Source organism: Capricornis sumatraensis, chromosome 16 (genome assembly GCF_032405125.1).
Source record: "Capricornis sumatraensis isolate serow.1 chromosome 16, serow.2, whole genome shotgun sequence".
In the NCBI taxonomy this organism is placed as follows: domain Eukaryota; kingdom Metazoa; phylum Chordata; class Mammalia; order Artiodactyla; family Bovidae; genus Capricornis; species Capricornis sumatraensis.
This window is the reverse complement of record NC_091084.1, coordinates 252534-267694: the sequence shown is the minus strand read 5'-3', so window position 1 is coordinate 267694 and position 15161 is coordinate 252534.

Here is a 15161-nt window from a genome sequence, read left to right as displayed (position 1 = left end):
GCCTTCCACAAGAACGCCTGGGGACGAGGTGCAAAGGCAAGGCAGGAGTGGAGCTGAGGTCAGGAAGGCGCCAGTAGCATCTCCCAGTCTCGCGCAGCCTGCTCCTTCCTGGACTGGAAGCCTAGCCGCGAGGCAAGTCTGGGCAAGGCTCGCCCAGGGCAGAGCAGCCTCACGCCAGCAACTCTGCCAGATAGGGACTCTGAGCAGAGCTGGAGCTCTGCCGTACTGGAGGCGCACTCGGCTCCGCCAAAGCAGTGAATGCAGCCGCACACAGCAGGGCTGCCTTCTCTTCTCCCGAGGAGGCTCGCTTCCCACATGCTGTAATCTAGGCTTCAAGGCGGGGCCCCTGCGCCTCCCACAGGTCTTGGCTCAGGGGCTGCTTCCCTGAGCTGGGGCTGTGGACGGGAGCCCAGACACGCAGGGGCAGGCCCCAACCACCTGCACACGTCTCTGCTGGGGAGGAGAGCACTAGGGAAATGACGTCTGTCAGGCACCTTCTGGGCGCTCACCGAGTCAGCCTCCGCGTGTGTGGGGCTGCAGACCCCAGCCAGGGGCCCTGTGAGCCTTGTGCTCTCCGTGCTGTGCTGAGTCTGGGCGGTCAAGCAACCGTAAGAATAGACTTCCAGTTGCCCTCACTTTGCCTCTAATAGAGCCCTCAAGCTGGAGCGCTTGGCAGTGTGCAACCCACCGGCAACTAAGCCGTCCACAAGAACGCCTGGGGACTAGGTGCAAAGGCAAGGCAGGAGTGGAGCTGAGGCCAGGAAGGCCCCAGTAGCATCTCCCAGTCTCGCGCAGCCCGCTCCTTTCTGGACTGGAAGCCTAGCCGCGAGGCAAGTCTGGGCAAGGCTCGCCCAGGGCAGAGCAGCCTCACGCAAGCAACTCTGCCAGATCGGGCCTCTGAGCAGAGCTGGAGCTCTGCCGTACTGGAGGCGAACTCGGCTCCGCCAAAGCAGTGAATGCAGCCTCACGCATCTGGGCTGCCTCCTCTTCTACCAAGGAGGCTCGCTTCCCGCATGCTGTGCATGAGGCTTCCAGGCGGGGCCCCTTCGCCTCCCACAGATCTTGGCTCAGGAGCTGCTTCCCTGAGCTGGGGCTGTGGACGGGAGCCCAGACACGCAGGGTCAGGCCCCAACCACCTGCACTCGTCTCTGCTGGGGAGGAGAGCACTAGGGAAATGACGTCTGTCAGGCACCTTCTGGGCGCTCACCGAGTCAGCCTCCGCGTGTGTGGGGCTGCAGACCCCAGCCAGGGGCCCTGTGAGCCTTGTGCTCTCCGTGCAGTGCTGAGTCTGGGCGGTCAAGCTACCGTAAGAATAGACTTCCAGTTGCCCTCACTTTGCCTCTAATAGAGCCCTCAAGCTGGAGCGCTTGGCAGTGTGCAACCCACCGGCAACTAAGCCCTCCACAAGAACGCCTGGGAACTAGGTGCAAAGGCAAGGCAGGAGTGGAGCTGAGGCCAGGAAAGCGCCAGTAGCATCTCCCAGTCTCGCGCAGCCTGCTCCTTCCTGGATTGGAAGCCTAGCCGCGAGGAAAGTCTGGGCAAGGCTCGCCCAGGGCCGAGCAGCCTCACTCCAGCAACTCTGAGAGATCGGGCCTCTGAGCAGAGCTGGAGCTCTGCCGTACTGGAGGCGCATTCAGCTCCGCCAAAGCAGTGAACGCAGCCGCACTCAGCAGGGCTGCCTTCTCTTCTCCCGAGGAGGCTCGATTCCCGCATGCTGTGCACTAGGCTTCCAGGCGGGGCGCCCCGCGCCTCCTACAGGTCTTGGCTGAGGAGCTACTTCCCTGAGCTGGGGCAGTGGACGGGAGCCCAGACACGCAGGGGCAGGCCCCAACCACCTGCACACGTCTCTGCTGGGGAGGAGAGCACTAGGGAATTGACATCTGTCAGGCACCTTCTGGGCGCTCACCGAGTCAGCCTCCGCGTGTGTGGGGCTGCAGACCCCAGCCAGGGGCCCTGTGAGCCTTGTGCTCTCCGTGCTGTGCTGAGTCTGGGCGGTCAAGCAACGGCTGAAGGAGCCCTGCAATTGCCCTCCCATTGCCTCTAATAGAGCCCTCACTGCTGGAGCTCTTGGCAGTGTGCAACCCACCGGCAACTAAGCCCTCCACAAGAACGCCTGGGGACTAGGTGCAAAGGCAAGGCAGGAGTGGAGCTGAGGTCAGGAAGGCGCCAGTAGCATCTCCCAGTCTCGCGCAGCCTGCTCCTTCCTGGACTGGAAGCCTAGCCGCGAGGCAAGTCTGGGCAAGGCTCGCCCAGGGCAGAGCAGCCTCACGCCAGCAACTCTGCCAGATCGGGCCTCTGAGCAGAGCTGGAGCTCTGCCGTACTGGAGGCGAACTCGGCTCCGCCAAAGCAGTGAATGCAGCCCCACGCATCTGGGCTGCCTCCTCTTCTCCCAAGGAGGCTCGCTTCCCGCATGCTGTGCATGAGGCTTCCAGGCGGGGCCCCTTCGCCTCCCACAGGTCTTGGCTCAGGACCTGCTTCCCTGAGCTGGGGCTGTGGACGGGAGCCCAGACACGCAGGGGCAGGCCCCAACCACCTGCACACGTCTCTGCTGGGGAGGAGAGCACTAGGGAAATGACGTCTGTCAGGCACCTTCTGGGCGCTAAGCGAGTCAGCCTCCGCGTGTGTGGGGCTGCAGACCCAAGCCATTGGCCCTGTGAGCCTTGTGCTCTCCGTGCTGTGCTGAGTCTGGGCGGTCAAGCAACCGTAAGAATAGATTTCCAGTTGCCCTCACTTTGCCTCTAATAGAGCCCTTAAGCTGGAGCGCTTGAGAGTGTGCAACCCACCGGCAACTAAGCCCTCCACAAGAACGCCTGGGAACTAGGTGCAAAGGCAAGGCAGGAGTGGAGCTGAGGCCAGGAAGGCGCCAGTAGCATCTCCCAGTCTCGCGCAGCCTGCTCCTTCCTGGACTGGAAGCCGAGCCGCGAGGCAAGTCTGGGCAAGGCTCGCCCAGGGCCAAGCAGCCTCACGCCAGCAACTCTGCCAGATCGGGCCTCTGAGCAGAGCTGGAGCTCTGCCGTACTGGAGGGGCACTCGGCTCCGCCAAAGCAGTGAATGCAGCCGCACACAGCAGGGCTGCCTTCTCTTCTCCCAAGGAGGCTCGCTTCCCGCATGCTGTAAACTAGGCTTCCAGGCGGGGCCCCCTGCGCCTCCCACAGCTCTTGGCTCAGGAGCTGCTTCCCTGAGCTGGGGCTGTGGACGGGAGCCCAGACACGCAGGGTCACTCCCCAACCACCTGCACACGTCTCTGCTGGGGAGGAGAGCACTAGGGAAATGACGTCTGTCAGGCAACTTCTGGGCGCTCACCGAGTCAGCCTCCGCGTGTGTGGGGCTGCAGACCCCAGCCAGGGGCCCTGTGAGCCTTGTGCTCTCCGTGCAGTGCTGAGTCTGGGCGGTCAAGCTACCGTAAGAATAGACTTCCAGTTGCCCTCACTTTGCCTCTAATAGAGCCCTCAAGCTGGAGCGCTTGGCAGTGTGCAACCCACCGGCAACTAAGCCCTCCACAAGAACGCCTGGGAACTAGGTGCAAAGGCAAGGCAGGAGTGGAGCTGAGGCCAGGAAAGCGCCAGTAGCATCTCCCAGTCTCGCGCAGCCTGCTCCTTCCTGGACTGGAAGCCTAGCCGCGAGGCAAGTCTGGGCAAGGCTCGCCCAGGGCCGAGCAGCCTCACTCCAGCAACTCGGAGAGATCGGGCCTCTGAGCAGAGCTGGAGCTCTGCCGTACTGGAGGCGCACTCAGCTCCGCCAAAGCAGTGAATGCAGCCGCACTCAGCAGGGCTGCCTTCTCTTCTCCCTAGGAGGCTCGATTCCCGCATGCTGTGCACTAGGCTTCCAGGCGGGGGCGCCCCGCGCCTCCTACAGGTCTTGGCTGAGGAGCTACTTCCCTGAGCTGGGGCTGTGGACGGGAGCCCAGACACGCAGGGGCAGGCCCCAACCACCTGCACACGTCTCTGCTGGGGAGGAGAGCACTAGGGAATTGACATCTGTCAGGCACCTTCTGGGCGCTCACCGAGTCAGCCTCCGCGTGTGTGGGGCTGCAGACCCCAGCCAGGGCCCCTGTGAGCCTTGTGCTCTCCGTGCTGTGCTGAGTCTGGGCGGTCAAGCAACGGCTGAAGGAGCCCTGCAGTTGCCCTCCCATTGCCTCTAATAGAGCCCTCACTGCTGGAGCTCTTGGCAGTGTGCAACCCACCGGCAACTAAGCCCTCCACAAGAACGCCTGGGGACTAGGTGCAAAGGCAAGGCAGGAGTGGAGCTGAGGTCAGGAAGGCGCCAGTAGCATCTCCCAGTCTCGCGCAGCCTGCTCCTTCCTGGACTGGAAGCCTAGCCGCGAGGCAAGTCTGGGCAAGGCTCGCCCAAGGCAGAGCAGCCTCACGCCAGCAACTCTGCCAGATCGGGCCTCTGAGCAGAGCTGGAGCTCTGCCGTACTGGAGGCGCACTCGGCTCCGCCAAAGCAGTGAATGCAGCCGCACACAGCAGGGCTGCCTTCTCTTCTCCCGAGGAGGTTCGCTTCCCACATGCTGTAATCTAGGCTTCCAGGCGGGGCCCCTGCGCCTCCAACAGGTCTTGGCTCAGGATCTGCTTCCCTGAGCTGGGGCTGTGGACGGGAGCCCAGACACGCAGGGGCAGGCCCCAACCACCTGCACACGTCTCTGCTGGGGAGGAGAGCACTAGGGAAAAGACGTCTGTCAGGCACCTTCTGGGCGCTCACCGAGTCAGCCTCCGCGTGTGTGGGGCTGCAGACCCCAGCCAGGGGCCCTGTGAGCCTTGTGCTCTCCGTGCAGTGCTGAGTCTGGGCGGTCAAGCTACCGTAAGAATAGACTTCCAGTTGCCCTCACTTTGCCTCTAATAGAGCCCTCAAGCTGGAGCGCTTGGCAGTGTGCAACCCACCGGCAACTAAGCCCTCCACAAGAACGCCTGGGAACTAGGTGCAAAGGCAAGGCAGGAGTGGAGCTGAGGCCAGGAAAGCGCCAGTAGCATCTCCCAGTCTCGCGCAGCCTGCTCCTTCCTGGACTGGAAGCCTAGCCGCGAGGCAAGTCTGGGCAAGGCTCGCCCAGGGCCGAGCAGCCTCACTCCAGCAACTCGGAGAGATCGGGCCTCTGAGCAGAGCTGGAGCTCTGCCGTACTGGAGGCGCACTCAGCTCCGCCAAAGCAGTGAATGCAGCCGCACTCAGCAGGGCTGCCTTCTCTTCTCCCTAGGAGGCTCGATTCCCGCATGCTGTGCACTAGGCTTCCAGGCGGGGGCGCCCCGCGCCTCCTACAGGTCTTGGCTGAGGAGCTACTTCCCTGAGCTGGGGCTGTGGACGGGAGCCCAGACACGCAGGGGCAGGCCCCAACCACCTGCACACGTCTCTGCTGGGGAGGAGAGCACTAGGGAATTGACATCTGTCAGGCACCTTCTGGGCGCTCACCGAGTCAGCCTCCGCGTGTGTGGGGCTGCAGACCCCAGCCAGGGCCCCTGTGAGCCTTGTGCTCTCCGTGCTGTGCTGAGTCTGGGCGGTCAAGCAACGGCTGAAGGAGCCCTGCAGTTGCCCTCCCATTGCCTCTAATAGAGCCCTCACTGCTGGAGCTCTTTGCAGTGTGCAACCCACCGGCAACTAAGCCCTCCACAAGAACGCCTGGGGACTAGGTGCAAAGGCAAGGCAGGAGTGGAGCTGAGGTCAGGAAGGCGCCAGTAGCATCTCCCAGTCTCGCGCAGCCTGCTCCTTCCTGGACTGGAAGCCTAGCCGCGAGGCAAGTCTGGGCAAGGCTCGCCCAAGGCAGAGCAGCCTCACGCCAGCAACTCTGCCAGATCGGGCCTCTGAGCAGAGCTGGAGCTCTGCCGTACTGGAGGCGCACTCGGCTCCGCCAAAGCAGTGAATGCAGCCGCACACAGCAGGGCTGCCTTCTCTTCTCCCGAGGAGGCTCGCTTCCCACATGCTGTAATCTAGGCTTCCAGGCGGGGCCCCTGCGCCTCCAACAGGTCTTGGCTCAGGATCTGCTTCCCTGAGCTGGGGCTGTGGACAGGAGCCCAGACACGCAGGGGCAGGCCCCAACCACCTGCACACGTCTCTGCTGGGGAGGAGAGCACTAGGGAAAAGACGTCTGTCAGGCACCTTCTGGGCGCTCACCGAGTCAGCCTCCGCGTGTGTGGGGCTGCAGACCCCAGCCAGGGGCCCTGTGAGCCTTGTGCTCTCCGTGCTGTGCTGAGTCTCGGCGTTCAAGCAACGGCTGGAGGAGCCCTGCAGTTGCCCTCCCATTGCCTCTAATAGAGCCCTCACTGCTGGAGCTCTTGGCAGTGTGCAACGCACCGGCAACTAAGCCCTCCACAAGAACGCCTGGGGACTAGGTGCAAAGGCAAGGCAGGAGTGGAGCTGAGGTCAGGAAGGCGCCAGTAGCATCTCCCAGTCTCGCGCAGCCTGCTCCTTCCTGGACTGGAAGCCTAGCCGCGAGGCAAGTCTGGGCAAGGCTCGCCCAGGGCAGAGCAGCCTCACGCCAGCAACTCTGCCAGATCGGGCCTCTGAGCAGAGCTGGAGCTCTGCCGTACTGGAGGCGCACTCGGCTCCGCCAAAGCAGTGAATGCAGCCACACACAGCAGGGCTGCCTTCTCTTCTCCCGAGGAGGCTCGCTTCCCACATGCTGTAATCTAGGCTTCCAGGCGGGGCCCCTGCGCCTCCCACAGGTCTTGGCTCAGGAGCTGCTTCCCTGAGCTGGGGCTGTGGACGGGAGCCCAGACACGCAGGGGCAGGCCCCAACCACCTGCACACGTCTCTGCTGGGGAGGAGAGCACTAGGGAAATGACGTCTGTCAGGCACCTTCTGAGCGCTCACCGAGTCAGCCTCCACGTGTGTGGGGCTGCAGACCCCAGCCAGGGGCCCTGTGAGCCTTGTGCTCTCCGTGCTGTGCTGAGTCTGGGCGGTCAAGAAACCGTAAGAATAGACTTCCAGTTGCCCTCACTTTGCCTCTAATAGAGCCCTCAAGCTGGAGCGCTTGGCAGTGTGCAACCCACCGGCAACTAAGCCCTCCACAAGAACGCCTGGGGACTAGGTGCAAAGGCAAGGCAGGAGTGGAGCTGAGGCCAGGAAGGCCCCAGTAGCATCTCCCAGTCTCGCGCAGCCCGCTCCTTTCTGGACTGGAAGCCTAGCCGCGAGGCAAGTCTGGGCAAGGCTCGCCCAGGGCAGAGCAGCCTCACGCAAGCAACTCTGCCAGATCGGGCCTCTGAGCAGAGCTGGAGCTCTGCCGTACAGGAGGCGAACTCGGCTCCGCCAAAGCAGTGAATGCAGCCCCACGCATCTGGGCTGCCTCCTCTTCTCCCAAGGAGGCTCGCTTCCCGCATGCTGTGCATGAGGCTTCCAGGCGGGGCCCCTTCGCCTCCCACAGATCTTGGCTCAGGAGCTGCTTCCCTGAGCTGGGGCTGTGGACGGGAGCCCAGACACGCAGGGGCAGGCCCCAACCACCTGCACACGTCTCTGCTGGGGAGGAGAGCACTAGGGAAATGACGTCTGTCAGGCACCTTCTGGACGCTCACCGAGTCAGCCTCCGCGTGTGTGGGGCTGCAGACCCCAGCCAGGGGCCCTGTGAGCCTTGTGCTCTCCGTGCTGTGCTGAGTCTGGGCGGTCAAGCAACGGCTGGAGGAGCCCTGCAGTTGCCCTCCCATTGCCTCTAATAGAGCTCTCACTGCTGGAACTCTTGGCAGTGTGCAACACACCGGCAACTAAGCCCTCCACAAGAACGGCTGGGGACTAGGTGCAAAGGCAAGGCAGGAGTGGAGCTGAGGTCAGGAAGGCGCCAGTAGCATCTCCCAGTCTCGCGCAGCCTGCTCCTTCCTGGACTGGAAGCCTAGCCGCGAGGCAAGTCTGGGCAAGGCTCGCCCAGGGCAGAGCAGCCTCACGCCAGCAACTCTGCCAGATCGGGCCTCTGAGCAGAGCTGGAGCTCTGCCGTACTGGAGGCGCACTCGGCTCCGCCAAAGCAGTGAATGCAGCCGCACACAGCAGGGCTGCCTTCTCTTCTCCCGAGGAGGCTCGCTTCCCACATGCTGTAATCTAGGCTTCCAGGCGGGGCCCCTGCGCCTCCCACAGGTCTTGGCTCAGGAGCTGCTTCCCTGAGCTGGGGCTGTGGACGGGAGCCCAGACACGCAGGGGCAGGCCCCAACCACCTGCACACGTCTCTGCTGGGGAGGAGAGCACTAGGGAAATGACGTCTGTCAGGCACCTTCAGAGCGCTCACCGAGTCAGCCTCCGCGTGTGTGGGGCTGCAGACCCCAGCCAGGGGCCCTGTGAGCCTTGTGCTCTCCGTGCTGTGCTGAGTCTGGGCGGTCAAGCAACCGTAAGAATAGACTTCCAGTTGCCCTCACTTTGCCTCTAATAGAGCCCTCAAGCTGGAGCGCTTGGCAGTGTGCAACCCACCGGCAACTAAGCCCTCCACAAGAACGCCTGGGGACTAGGTGCAAAGGCAAGGCAGGAGTGGAGCTGAGGCCAGGAAGGCGCCAGTAGCATCTCCCAGTCTCGCGCAGCCCGCTCCTTTCTGGACTGGAAGCCTAGCCGCGAGGCAAGTCTGGGCAAGGCTCGCCCAGGGCAGAGCAGCCTCACGCAAGCAACTCTGCCAGATCGGGCCTCTGAGCAGAGCTGGAGCTCTGCCGTACTGGAGGCGAACTCGGCTCCGCCAAAGCAGTGAATGCAGCCTCACACATCTGGGCTGCCTCCTCTTCTACCAAGGAGGCTCGCTTCCCGCATGCTGTGCACTAGGCTTCCAGGCGGGGCGCCCCGCGCCTCCTACAGGTCTTGGCTGAGGAGCTACTTCCCTGAGCTGGGGCTGTGGACGGGAGCCCAGACACGCAGGGGCAGGCCCCAACCACCTGCACACGTCTCTGCTGGGGAGGAGAGCACTAGGGAATTGACATCTGTCAGGCACCTTCTGGGCGCTCACCGAGTCAGCCTCCGCGTGTGTGGGGCTGCAGACCCCAGCCAGGGGCCCTGTGAGCCTTGTGCTCTCCGTGCTGTGCTGAGTCTGGGCGGTCAAGCAACGGCTGAAGGAGCCCTGCAATTGCCCTCCCATTGCCTCTAATAGAGCCCTCACTGCTGGAGCTCTTGGCAGTGTGCAACCCACCGGCAACTAAGCCCTCCACAAGAACGCCTGGGGACTAGGAGCAAAGGCAAGGCAGGAGTGGAGCTGAGGTCAGGAAGGCGCCAGTAGCATCTCCCAGTCTCGCGCAGCCTGCTCCTTCCTGGACTGGAAGCCTAGCCGCGAGGCAAGTCTGGGCAAGGCTCGCCCAGGGCAGAGCAGCCTCACGCCAGCAACTCTGCCAGATCGGGCCTCTGTGCAGAGCTGGAGCTCTGCCGTACTGGAGGCGAACTCGGCTCCGCCAAAGCAGTGAATGCAGCCCCACGCATCTGGGCTGCCTCCTCTTCTCCCAAGGAGGCTCGCTTCCCGCATGCTGTGCATGAGGCTTCCAGGCGGGGCCCCTTCGCCTCCCACAGGTCTTGGCTCAGGACCTGCTTCCCTGAGCTGGGGCTGTGGACGGGAGCCCAGACAAGCAGGGGCAGGCCCCAACCACCTGCACACGTCTCTGCTGGGGAGAAGAGCACTAGGGAAATGACGTCTGTCAGGCACCTTCTGGGCGCTAAGCGAGTCAGCCTCCGCGTGTGTGGGGCTGCAGACCCAAGCCATTGGCCCTGTGAGCCTTGTGCTCTCCGTGCTGTGCTGAGTCTGGGCGGTCAAGCAACCGTAAGAATAGATTTCCAGTTGCCCTCACTTTGCCTCTAATAGAGCCCTCAAGCTGGAGCGCTTGAGAGTGTGCAACCCACCGGCAACTAAGCCCTCCACAAGAACGCCTGGGAACTAGGTGCAAAGGCAAGGCAGGAGTGGAGCTGAGGCCAGGAAGGCGCCAGTAGCATCTCCCAGTCTCGCGCAGCCTGCTCCTTCCTGGACTGGAAGCCGAGCCGCGAGGCAAGTCTGGGCAAGGCTCGCCCAGGGCCAAGCAGCCTCACGCCAGCAACTCTGCCAGATCGGGCCTCTGAGCAGAGCTGGAGCTCTGCCGTACTGGAGGGGCACTCGGCTCCGCCAAAGCAGTGAATGCAGCCGCACACAGCAGGGCTGCCTCCTCTTCTCCCAAGGAGGCTCGCTTCCCGCATGCTGTGCATGAGGCTTCCAGGCGGGGCCCCTTCGCCTCCCACAGGTCTTGGCTCAGGAGCTGCTTCCCTGAGCTGGGGCTGTGGACGGGAGCCCAGACACGCAGGGGCAGGCCCCAACCACCTGCACACGTCTCTGCTGGGGAGGAGAGCACTAGGGAAATGACGTCTGTCAGGCACCTTCTGGGCGCTCACCGAGTCAGCCTCCGCGTGTGTGGGGCTGCAGACCCCAGCCAGGGGCCCTGTGAGCCTTGTGCTCTCCGTGCAGTGCTGAGTCTGGGCGGTCAAGCTACCGTAAGAATAGACTTCCAGTTGCCCTCACTTTGCCTCTAATAGAGCCCTCAAGCTGGAGCGCTTGGCAGTGTGCAACCCACCGGCAACTAAGCCCTCCACAAGAACGCCTGGGAACTAGGTGCAAAGGCAAGGCAGGAGTGGAGCTGAGGCCAGGAAAGCGCCAGTAGCATCTCCCAGTCTCGCGCAGCCTGCTCCTTCCTGGACTGGAAGCCTAGCCGCGAGGCAAGTCTGGGCAAGGCTCGCCCAGGGCCGAGCAGCCTCACTCCAGCAACTCGGAGAGATCGGGCCTCTGAGCAGAGCTGGAGCTCTGCCGTACTGGAGGCGCACTCAGCTCCGCCAAAGCAGTGAACGCAGCCGCACTCAGCAGGGCTGCCTTCTCTTCTCCCGAGGAGGCTCGATTCCCGCATGCTGTGCACTAGGCTTCCAGGCGGGGCGCCCCGCGCCTCCTACAGGTCTTGGCTGAGGAGCTACTTCCCTGAGCTGGGGCTGTGGACGGGAGCCCAGACACGCAGGGGCAGGCCCCAACCACCTGCACACGTCTCTGCTGGGGAGGAGAGCACTAGGGAAATGACGTCTGTCAGGCACCTTCTGGGCGCTCACCGAGTCAGCCTCCGCGTGTGTGGGGCTGCAGACCCCAGCCAGGGGCCCTGTGAGCCTTGTGCTCTCCGTGCTGTGCTGAGTCTCGGCGTTCAAGCAACGGCTGGAGGAGCCCTGCAGTTGCCCTCCCATTGCCTCTAATAGAGCCCTCACTGCTGGAGCTCTTGGCAGTGTGCAACGCACCGGCAACTAAGCCCTCCACAAGAACGCCTGGGGACTAGGTGCAAAGGCAAGGCAGGAGTGGAGCTGAGGTCAGGAAGGCGCCAGTAGCATCTCCCAGTCTCGCGCAGCCTGCTCCTTCCTGGACTGGAAGCCTAGCCGCGAGGCAAGTCTGGGCAAGGCTCGCCCAGGGCAGAGCAGCCTCACGCCAGCAACTCTGCCAGATCGGGCCTCTGAGCAGAGCTGGAGCTCTGCCGTACTGGAGGCGCACTCGGCTCCGCCAAAGCAGTGAATGCAGCCACACACAGCAGGGCTGCCTTCCCTTCTCCCGAGGAGGCTCGCTTCCCACATGCTGTAATCTAGGCTTCCAGGCGGGGCCCCTGCGCCTCCCACAGGTCTTGGCTCAGGAGCTGCTTCCCTGAGCTGGGGCTGTGGACGGGAGCCCAGACACGCAGGGGCAGGCCCCAACCACCTGCACACGTCTCTGCTGGGGAGGAGAGCACTAGGGAAATGACGTCTGTCAGGCAACTTCTGGGCGCTCACCGAGTCAGCCTCCGCGTGTGTGGGGCTGCAGACCCCAGCCAGGGGCCCTGTGAGCCTTGTGCTCTCCGTGCAGTGCTGAGTCTGGGCGGTCAAGCTACCGTAAGAATAGACTTCCAGTTGCCCTCACTTTGCCTCTAATAGAGCCCTCAAGCTGGAGCGCTTGGCAGTGTGCAACCCACCGGCAACTAAGCCCTCCACAAGAACGCCTGGGATCTAGGTGCAAAGGCAAGGCAGGAGTGGAGCTGAGGCCAGGAAAGCGCCAGTAGCATCTCCCAGTCTCGCGCAGCCTGCTCCTTCCTGGACTGGAAGCCTAGCCGCGAAGCAAGTCTGGGCAAGGCTCGCCCAGGGCCGAGCAGCCTCACTCCAGCAACTCGGAGAGATCGGGCCTCTGAGCAGAGCTGGAGCTCTGCCGTACTGGAGGCGCACTCGGCTCCGCCAAAGCAGTGAATGCAGCCGCACACAGCAGGGCTGCCTTCTCTTCTCCCGAGGAGGCTCGCTTCCCACATGCTGTAATCTAGGCTTCAAGGCGGGGCCCCTGCGCCTCCCACAGGTCTTGGCTCAGGAGCTGCTTCCCTGAGCTGGGGCTGTGGACGGGAGCCCAGACACGCAGGGGCAGGCCCCAACCACCTGCACACGTCTCTGCTGGGGAGGAGAGCACTAGGGAAATGACGTCTGTCAGGCACCTTCTGGGCGCTCACCGAGTCAGCCTCCGCGTGTGTGGGGCTGCAGACCCCAGCCAGGGGCCCTGTGAGCCTTGTGCTCTCCGTGCTGTGCTGAGTCTGGGCGGTCAAGCAACGGCTGAAGGAGCCCTGCAATTGCCCTCCCATTGCCTCTAATAGAGCCCTCACTGCTGGAGCTCTTGGCAGTGTGCAACCCACCGGCAACTAAGCCCTCCACAAGAACGCCTGGGGACTAGGTGCAAAGGCAAGGCAGGAGTGGAGCTGAGGTCAGGAAGGCGCCAGTAGCATCTCCCAGTCTCGCGCAGCCTGCTCCTTCCTGGACTGGAAGCCTAGCCGCGAGGCAAGTCTGGGCAAGGCTCGCCCAGGGCAGAGCAGCCTCACGCCAGCAACTCTGCCAGATCGGGCCTCTGAGCAGAGCTGGAGCTCTGCCGTACTGGAGGCGAACTCGGCTCCGCCAAAGCAGTGAATGCAGCCCCACGCATCTGGGCTGCCTCCTCTTCTCCCAAGGAGGCTCGCTTCCCGCATGCTGTGCATGAGGCTTCCAGGCGGGGCCCCTTCGCCTGCCACAGGTCTTGGCTCAGGACCTGCTTCCCTGAGCTGGGGCTGTGGACGGGAGCCCAGACACGCAGGGGCAGGCCCCAACCACCTGCACACGTCTCTGCTGGGGAGGAGAGCACTAGGGAAATGACGTCTGTCAGGCACCTTCTGGGCGCTAAGCGAGTCAGCCTCCGCGTGTGTGGGGCTGCAGACCCAAGCCATTGGCCCTGTGAGCCTTGTGCTCTCCGTGCTGTGCTGAGTCTGGGCGGTCAAGCAACCGTAAGAATAGATTTCCAGTTGCCCTCACTTTGCCTCTAATAGAGCCCTTAAGCTGGAGCGCTTGAGAGTGTGCAACCCACCGGCAACTAAGCCCTCCACAAGAACGCCTGGGAACTAGGTGCAAAGGCAAGGCAGGAGTGGAGCTGAGGCCAGGAAGGCGCCAGTAGCATCTCCCAGTCTCGCGCAGCCTGCTCCTTCCTGGACTGGAAGCCGAGCCGCGAGGCAAGTCTGGGCAAGGCTCGCCCAGGGCCAAGCAGCCTCACGCCAGCAACTCTGCCAGATCGGGCCTCTGAGCAGAGCTGGAGCTCTGCCGTACTGGAGGGGCACTCGGCTCCGCCAAAGCAGTGAATGCAGCCGCACACAGCAGGGCTGCCTTCTCTTCTCCCAAGGAGGCTCGCTTCCCGCATGCTGTAAACTAGGCTTCCAGGCGGGGCCCCCTGCGCCTCCCACAGCTCTTGGCTCAGGAGCTGCTTCCCTGAGCTGGGGCTGTGGACGGGAGCCCAGACACGCAGGGTCACTCCCCAACCACCTGCACCCGTCTCTGCTGGGGAGGAGAGCACTAGGGAAATGACGTCTGTCAGGCACCTTCTGGGCGCTCACCGAGTCAGCCTCCGTGTGTGTGGGGCTGCAGACCCCAGCCAGGGGCCCTGTGAGCCTTGTGCTCTCCGTGCAGTGCTGAGTCTGGGCGGTCAAGCTACCGTAAGAATAGACTTCCAGTTGCCCTCACTTTGCCTCTAATAGAGCCCTCAAGCTGGAGCGCTTGGCAGTGTGCAACCCACCGGCAACTAAGCCCTCCACAAGAACGCCTGGGAACTAGGTGCAAAGGCAAGGCAGGAGTGGAGCTGAGGCCAGGAAAGCGCCAGTAGCATCTCCCAGTCTCGCGCAGCCTGCTCCTTCCTGGACTGGAAGCCTAGCCGCGAGGCAAGTCTGGGCAAGGCTCGCCCAGGGCCGAGCAGCCTCACTCCAGCAACTCGGAGAGATCGGGCCTCTGAGCAGAGCTGGAGCTCTGCCGTACTGGAGGCGCACTCAGCTCCGCCAAAGCAGTGAATGCAGCCGCACTCAGCAGGGCTGCCTTCTCTTCTCCCTAGGAGGCTCGATTCCCGCATGCTGTGCACTAGGCTTCCAGGCGGGGGCGCCCCGCGCCTCCTACAGGTCTTGGCTGAGGAGCTACTTCCCTGAGCTGGGGCTGTGGACGGGAGCCTAGACACGCAGGGGCAGGCCCCAACCACCTGCACACGTCTCTGCTGGGGAGGAGAGCACTAGGGAATTGACATCTGTCAGGCACCTTCTGGACGCTCACCGAGTCAGCCTCCGCGTGTGTGGGGCTGCAGACCCCAGCCAGGGCCCCTGTGAGCCTTGTGCTCTCCGTGCTGTGCTGAGTCTGGGCGGTCAAGCAACGGCTGAAGGAGCCCTGCAGTTGCCCTCCCATTGCCTCTAATAGAGCCCTCACTGCTGGAGCTCTTGGCAGTGTGCAACCCACCGGCAACTAAGCCCTCCACAAGAACGCCTGGGGACTAGGTGCAAAGGCAAGGCAGGAGTGGAGCTGAGGTCAGGAAGGCGCCAGTAGCATCTCCCAGTCTCGCGCAGCCTGCTCCTTCCTGGACTGGAAGCCTAGCCGCGAGGCAAGTCTGGGCAAGGCTCGCCCAGGGCAGAGCAGCCTCACGCCAGCAACTCTGCCAGATCGGGCCTCTGAGCAGAGCTGGAGCTCTGCCGTACTGGAGGCGAACTCGGCTCCGCCAAAGCAGTGAATGCAGCCCCACGCATCTGGGCTGCCTCCTCTTCTCCCAAGGAGGCTCGCTTCCCGCATGCTGTGCATGAGGCTTCCAGGCGGGGCCCCTTCGCCTGCCACAGGTCTTGGCTCAGGACCTGCTTCCCTGAGCTGGGGCTGTGGACGGGAGCCCAGACACGCAGGGGCAGGCCCCAACCACCTGCACACGTCTCTGCTGGGGAGGAGAGCACTAGGGAAATGACGT